The sequence below is a fragment of the Schistocerca cancellata genome, unplaced genomic scaffold (genome assembly GCF_023864275.1).
Source record: "Schistocerca cancellata isolate TAMUIC-IGC-003103 unplaced genomic scaffold, iqSchCanc2.1 HiC_scaffold_461, whole genome shotgun sequence".
Taxonomy (NCBI): domain Eukaryota; kingdom Metazoa; phylum Arthropoda; class Insecta; order Orthoptera; family Acrididae; genus Schistocerca; species Schistocerca cancellata.
This window is the reverse complement of record NW_026046478.1, coordinates 57,501-65,000: the sequence shown is the minus strand read 5'-3', so window position 1 is coordinate 65,000 and position 7,500 is coordinate 57,501. Positions and strand designations below refer to the sequence as shown.

At 54.9% G+C, this 7,500-nt stretch overlaps 3 non-coding genes across 3 annotated transcripts in view; all 3 read left to right on the top strand.

The window, feature by feature from the left end:
• Nucleotides 1–3,420: 3,420 nt before the first annotated feature.
• LOC126126603 (small subunit ribosomal RNA) lies at nucleotides 3,421–5,329 on the top strand. The gene has a single exon (XR_007526826.1). It is a non-coding gene; the product is annotated as a small subunit ribosomal RNA (ribosomal RNA).
• Nucleotides 5,330–5,682: 353 nt separating this feature from the next.
• Nucleotides 5,683–5,837, top strand: LOC126126615 (5.8S ribosomal RNA). The gene has a single exon (XR_007526835.1). It is a non-coding gene; the product is annotated as a 5.8S ribosomal RNA (ribosomal RNA).
• Nucleotides 5,838–6,025: 188 nt separating this feature from the next.
• The window catches only part of LOC126126610 (large subunit ribosomal RNA), a 4,225-nt gene continuing 2,750 nt past the window's right edge, over nucleotides 6,026–7,500 (top strand). The window contains exon 1 of the ribosomal RNA XR_007526832.1: nucleotides 6,026–7,500. This exon is cut by the window's right edge and continues 2,750 nt beyond it. This is a non-coding gene — a ribosomal RNA (large subunit ribosomal RNA).

Sequence of the window (7,500 nt, the reverse complement as noted above, 5' to 3'; positions counted from 1 at the left end):
GTACAAGGCAATCATTCCGCTGTAAATCAGTACGTCACTCGTAGTTCAGTCACCTCACAGCACTGCTCAGTAAACTATGCAGGCCCACATAGATAGATTATGATAGATTATATACGCAAATGCCCCTATACATGCTGAACGTCCGTACACACAAAATGAACCACACGTCAGCCACACACTCTATCACACACTACTCTCTGCCTGTAACAGACACAGATACAACTACTAAGCACCAGCATGGACCAACGTCCGGTGCATCCTATCCGCCACAGTACACCAACTACGCTATGATAACCAGACCGGGAGGTCCAATCATAAAACAGAATACCCCACTCGTCCGACAACCACAATTGCTCAGAGAAGCCACCAACACCCACACATGTCCTACACAGGGGTGCACCCATCACCACCACACTGCCTCGTCTTACAGCACAAACACACTGGCAGGAATGAAACACACAGGTCTGCCGCAACCACAGACACGGCTCGCCCCCTCTCACTGGCGAAAAGCGCATCCCGACGTGACATAACTCCTTTGACACACTGACGCTGCCTCGGGCATCCACGTCCTACGGTCGATATCAACGAACCTCCCCCCCCCCTCCCCCCACAACACGCCATCCCATACCACATTGTGTACCGTACCCAAACCTAACGTGTACTGTACTACAACGCAATGTGTACCATAACACAACCCAGTTTGTACCTTAACCTAACCTATGTCACCTTAACCTAACCTATGTCACCTTAACCTAACCTATGTCACCTTAACCTAACCTATGTCACCTTAACCTAACCTATGTCACCTTAACCTAACCTATGTCACCTTAACCTAACCTATGTCACCTTAACCTAACCTATGTCACCTTAACCTAACCCATCTTGCACCTTAACCTAACCCATCTTGCACCTTAACCTAACCCATCTTGCACCTTAACCTAACCCATCTTGCACCTTAACCTAACCCATCTTGCACCTTAACCTAACCTATGTTGCACATTAACCTAACCTGTGTTGCACCTTAACCTACCTCAATTTGCACCGCAATGTAACGCAATTTGCACCGCAATGTAACGCAATTTGCACCGCAATGTAACGCAATTTGCACCGCAATGTAACGCAATTTGCACCGCAATGTAACGCAATTTGCACCGCAATGTAACGCAATTTGCACCGCAATGTAACGCAATTTGCACCGCAATGTAACGCAATTTGCACCGCAATGTAACGCAATTTGCACCGCAATGTAACTCAATTTGCACCGCAATGTAACTCAATTTGCACCGCAATGTAACTCAATTTGCACCGCAATGTAACTCAATTTGCACCGCAATGTAACTCAATTTGCACCGCAATGTAACTCAATTTGCACCGCAATGTAACTCAATTTGCACCGCAATGTAACTCAATTTGCACCGCAATGTAACTCAATTTGCACCGCAATGTAACTCAATTTGCACCGCAATGTAACTCAATTTGCACCGCAATGTAATGCAATTTGCACCGCAATGTAATGCAATTTGCACCGCAATGTAATGCAATTTGTACCGCAATCTACCCCCACATTGTGCCTTAACCTAACCCACATTGTGCCTTAACCTAACCCACATTGTGCCTTAACCTAACCCACGTTGTGCCTTAACCTAACCCACGTTGTGCCTTAACCTAACCCACGTTGTGCCTTAACCTAACCCAAGTTGTGCCTTAACCTAACCCAAGTTGTGCCTTAACCTAACCCAAGTTGTGCCTTAACCTAACCCAAGTTGTGCCTTAACCTAACCCAAGTTGTGCCTTAACCTAACCCAAGTTGTGCCTTAACCTAACCCAAGTTGTGCCTTAACCTAACCCAAGTTGTGCCTTAACCTAACCCAAGTTGTGCCTTAACCTAACCCAAGTTGTGCCTTAACCTAACCCAAGTTGTGCCTTAACCTAACCCAAGTTGTGCCTTAACCTAACCCAAGTTGTGCCTTAACCTAACCCAAGTTGTGCCTTAACCTAACCCAAGTTGTGCCTTACCCTGCTCTGTAATTGGCATATGACACGTTACATTAATGTATTGTCCAACCGCAACCCGCTCAGAATGTTGTGTACACAGCTACGTGTCATCTCCCCATAACAGCTGCATTGCAGTGTGGTACGCCATAGAGACGTGTGGGAGTAATGGACGCAGTGGATGGCGATCAGCATGAGCCGTCTGTTCATGTAGTGGCGCGTGTATGCAGACGTAGTAGTCTCTTCTCACACAATGTGATAGCACGGTGCCCCGCGTTCCACATCTGCGACATGCTACAGAGGCCGGTTGACAGTTGGTCGCGCAATGGACATCGCATACGTACGGGGGCACCTTCCACGTGCCCTCTAGTCGGGCACATTTTGTTGCGTGGATGTGAGCGGATGTAGTGTGTCTTGACACCTGACAGGCAGGCATGCAATAATAGTTGACTTTGCAAACGGGGATGGACGTGTACGTTTACTGGTGACGTTACGCAAATGAACAACTGGTAACCCGTTGTGGTGCGGTTGTCCTTGCTGGAGGTACATCTGTGAGGGCAACGATCGGTACAGCTACGAAGCGGTCCCCACCATACCAACGAACGTGAATGTGAATCTGGGTGTGAAGCGATACGCGGCTGTGGGTGGGTGGGACTGTCCCCGGCCGGTGAGGGGGGGCCGCCCGGCGTGCTGGCCGCGCGGTGCGTGGGCGCACGCGCTACAGCCGGCTGGTGGGGGCGCCCAGTGGCAGGCGCGCCGGCCGACGGACGCGGCAGGCGGCGCAGCTGCGCGCCGGGGCACCCTGCGCGCGGCGCCGTGCAGCCAAAGTGGGTCCTCGCCGGCCCGGTGCGAAGCGCGGTGGACATCTGCAGTGTGCTGGTCCGATTGAGGACTGTGTGCGTTGAGGATGCGCCGCCGCCCGGCACTCGGCGCCGCGACGCCGTCTGCTGCTCGGTCGCCCCAGCGGTTCTCGCTGGTGGTTTGTATCGCAGTTGTGCAGACGTGTTGGCACGTGCGCTGTGCTGGGAGAGTTCGCTTCGGCACCCACGTGGGGCCTTTGCCCTTCTGTGGCGCTGGCGTTGGAGCTGCCGGTCACCGTAGGTGGCGCGTGTTGTCTCCCGCCGGCAATGCCACGACAGCACGCTCCCGGGCCTCTGTCGGCAGCGGCAAGCTCAGTTGGGAGCACGGGTGGTCGCACCTAAAGCGTCTACTCGCCTAACTCCGGGCGATTGCGCCTCTCTCGAACCCGACCAAGTACTTAGGACGGCGCTGCGCGCCGCCGGGACCTGAGAGGGTTTCGAGGTGTATTGTGCAGGGGAGCTCAGCCTCCTCCTGTTTGCAGAATAATTGAGCGGACGCTTGCGTGTTCGGGCGGGCCCCTGGGACACACTCCCGGGCGGCCGGCTGCTCAGCTCTAGTTGACGCAGCTCCCTGGTTGATCCTGCCAGTAGTCATATGCTTGTCTCAAAGATTAAGCCATGCATGTCTCAGTACAAGCCGCATTAAGGTGAAACCGCGAATGGCTCATTAAATCAGTTATGGTTCCTTAGATCGTACCCACGTTACTTGGATAACTGTGGTAATTCTAGAGCTAATACATGCAAACAGAGTCCCGACCAGAGATGGAAGGGACGCTTTTATTAGATCAAAACCAATCGGTCGGCTCGTCCGGTCCGTTTGCCTTGGTGACTCTGAATAACTTTGGGCTGATCGCACGGTCCTCGTACCGGCGACGCATCTTTCAAATGTCTGCCTTATCAACTGTCGATGGTAGGTTCTGCGCCTACCATGGTTGTAACGGGTAACGGGGAATCAGGGTTCGATTCCGGAGAGGGAGCCTGAGAAACGGCTACCACATCCAAGGAAGGCAGCAGGCGCGCAAATTACCCACTCCCGGCACGGGGAGGTAGTGACGAAAAATAACGATACGGGACTCATCCGAGGCCCCGTAATCGGAATGAGTACACTTTAAATCCTTTAACGAGTATCTATTGGAGGGCAAGTCTGGTGCCAGCAGCCGCGGTAATTCCAGCTCCAATAGCGTATATTAAAGTTGTTGCGGTTAAAAAGCTCGTAGTTGGATTTGTGTCCCACGCTGTTGGTTCACCGCCCGTCGGTGTTTAACTGGCATGTATCGTGGGACGTCCTGCCGGTGGGGCGAGCCGAAGGCGTGCGACCGCCTCGTGCGTGTTCGTGCGTCCCGAGGCGGACCCCGTTGAAATCCTACCAAGGTGCTCTTTATTGAGTGTCTGGGTGGGCCGGCACGTTTACTTTGAACAAATTAGAGTGCTTAAAGCAGGCAAGCCCGCCTGAATACTGTGTGCATGGAATAATGGAATAGGACCTCGGTTCTATTTTGTTGGTTTTCGGAACCCGAGGTAATGATTAATAGGGACAGGCGGGGGCATTCGTATTGCGACGTTAGAGGTGAAATTCTTGGATCGTCGCAAGACGAACAGAAGCGAAAGCATTTGCCAAGTATGTTTTCATTAATCAAGAACGAAAGTTAGAGGTTCGAAGGCGATCAGATACCGCCCTAGTTCTAACCATAAACGATGCCAGCCAGCGATCCGCCGCAGTTCCTCCGATGACTCGGCGGGCAGCCTCCGGGAAACCAAAGCTTTTGGGTTCCGGGGGAAGTATGGTTGCAAAGCTGAAACTTAAAGGAATTGACGGAAGGGCACCACCAGGAGTGGAGCCTGCGGCTTAATTTGACTCAACACGGGAAACCTCACCAGGCCCGGACACCGGAAGGATTGACAGATTGATAGCTCTTTCTTGATTCGGTGGGTGGTGGTGCATGGCCGTTCTTAGTTGGTGGAGCGATTTGTCTGGTTAATTCCGATAACGAACGAGACTCTAGCCTGCTAACTAGTCGCGTGACATCCTTCGTGCTGTCAGCGATTACTTTTCATCTTAGAGGGACAGGCGGCTTCTAGCCGCACGAGATTGAGCAATAACAGGTCTGTGATGCCCTTAGATGTTCTGGGCCGCACGCGCGCTACACTGAAGGAATCAGCGTGTCTTCCTAGGCCGAAAGGTCGGGGTAACCCGCTGAACCTCCTTCGTGCTAGGGATTGGGGCTTGCAATTGTTCCCCATGAACGAGGAATTCCCAGTAAGCGCGAGTCATAAGCTCGCGTTGATTACGTCCCTGCCCTTTGTACACACCGCCCGTCGCTACTACCGATTGAATGATTTAGTGAGGTCTTCGGACTGGTACGCGGCATCGACTCTGTCGTTGCCGATGCTACCGGAAAGATGACCAAACTTGATCAGTTAGAGGAAGTAAAAGTCGTAACAAGGTTTCCGTAGGTGAACCTGCGGAAGGATCATTACCGACTAGACTGCATGTCTTTCGATGTGCGTGTCGTGTCGCGCAACACGCTACCTGTACGGCAGCAGCCGTGCGCCGCGTGCGGAACCACGCGTGCCTCTCAAAACTAACGGAAAAATGTTGTGTGGTACGAGCGCTGAAGCTCTGGAGCGGCTGGCCTGCGGCACCTGGCGCCTGGCGCCGGTTTTGAATGACTTTCGCCCGAGTGCCTGTCCGCTCCGGTGTGGAGCCGTACGACGCCCATCGGCCGTGAGGCCGTTGGACACAGGAACGCTGGAACAGGGGCCGTCAAACGCCTCAGTCCCGCCTATGCAACTGTCTTGAAAGAGACAGTGGAAACTAAATGAAAAAGATCACCCAGGACGGTGGATCACTCGGCTCGTGGGTCGATGAAGAACGCAGCAAATTGCGCGTCGACATGTGAACTGCAGGACACATGAACATCGACGTTTCGAACGCACATTGCGGTCCATGGATTCCGTTCCCGGGCCACGTCTGGCTGAGGGTCGGCTACGTATACTGAAGCGCGCGGCGTTTGTCCCGCTTCGGAGACCTGGGAGTGTCGTGGCCGCCTGTGGGGCCGGCCGCGTCTCCTTAAACGTGCGATGCGCGCCCGTCGCCTGGCGGTTCGCATACCGGTACTTTCTCGGTAGCGTGCACAGCCGGCTGGCGGTGTGGCGTGCGACACCTCGTACAACGACCTCAGAGCAGGCGAGACTACCCGCTGAATTTAAGCATATTACTAAGCGGAGGAAAAGAAACTAACAAGGATTCCCCCAGTAGCGGCGAGCGAACAGGGAAGAGTCCAGCACCGAACCCCGCAGGCTGCCGCCTGTCGTGGCATGTGGTGTTTGGGAGGGTCCACTACCCCGACGCCTCGCGCCGAGCCCAAGTCCAACTTGAATGAGGCCACGGCCCGTAGAGGGTGCCAGGCCCGTAGCGGCCGGTGCGAGCGTCGGCGGGACCTCTCCTTCGAGTCGGGTTGCTTGAGAGTGCAGCTCCAAGTGGGTGGTAAACTCCATCTGAGACTAAATATGACCACGAGACCGATAGCGAACAAGTACCGTGAGGGAAAGTTGAAAAGAACTTTGAAGAGAGAGTTCAAAAGTACGTGAAACCGTTCTGGGGTAAACGTGAGAAGTCCGAAAGGTCGAACGGGTGAGATTCACGCCCATCCGGCCACTGGCTCCCGCCCTCGGCAGATGGGGCCGGCCGCCCGCGCGGAGCAATCCGCGGCGGGGTCGTGTCCGGTTGCCTTTCCACTCGCCGCGGGGTGGGGCCGTTCCGGTGTGCGGTGGGCCGCACTTCTCCCCTAGTAGGACGTCGCGACCCGCTGGGTGCCGGCCTACGGCCCGGGTGCGCAGCCTGTCCTTCCGCGGGCCTCGGTTCGCGTCTGTTGGGCAGAGCCCCGGTGTCCTGGCTGGCTGCTCGGCGGTATATCTGGAGGAGTCGATTCGCCCCTTTGGGCGCTCGGGCTCCCGGCAAGCGCGCGCGGTTCTTCCCGGATGACGGACCTACCTGGCCCGGCCCCGGACCCGCGCCGCTGTTGGCTCGGGATGCTCTCGGGCGGAATAATCGCTCCCGTCAGCGGCGCTTCAGCTTTGGACAATTTCACGACCCGTCTTGAAACACGGACCAAGGAGTCTAACATGTGCGCGAGTCATTGGGCTGTACGAAACCTAAAGGCGTAATGAAAGTGAAGGTCTCGCCTTGCGCGGGCCGAGGGAGGATGGGGCTTCCCCGCCCTTCACGGGGCGGCGGCCTCCGCACTCCCGGGGCGTCTCGTCCTCATTGCGAGGTGAGGCGCACCTAGAGCGTACACGTTGGGACCCGAAAGATGGTGAACTATGCCTGGCCAGGACGAAGTCAGGGGAAACCCTGATGGAGGTCCGTAGCGATTCTGACGTGCAAATCGATCGTCGGAGCTGGGTATAGGGGCGAAAGACTAATCGAACCATCTAGTAGCTGGTTCCCTCCGAAGTTTCCCTCAGGATAGCTGGTGCTCGTACGAGTCTCATCCGGTAAAGCGAATGATTAGAGGCCTTGGGGCCGAAACGACCTCAACCTATTCTCAAACTTTAAATGGGTGAGATCTCCGGCTTGCTTGATATGCTGAAGCCGCGAGCAAACGACTCGGATCGGAGTGCCAAGTGGGCCACTTTTGGTAAGCAG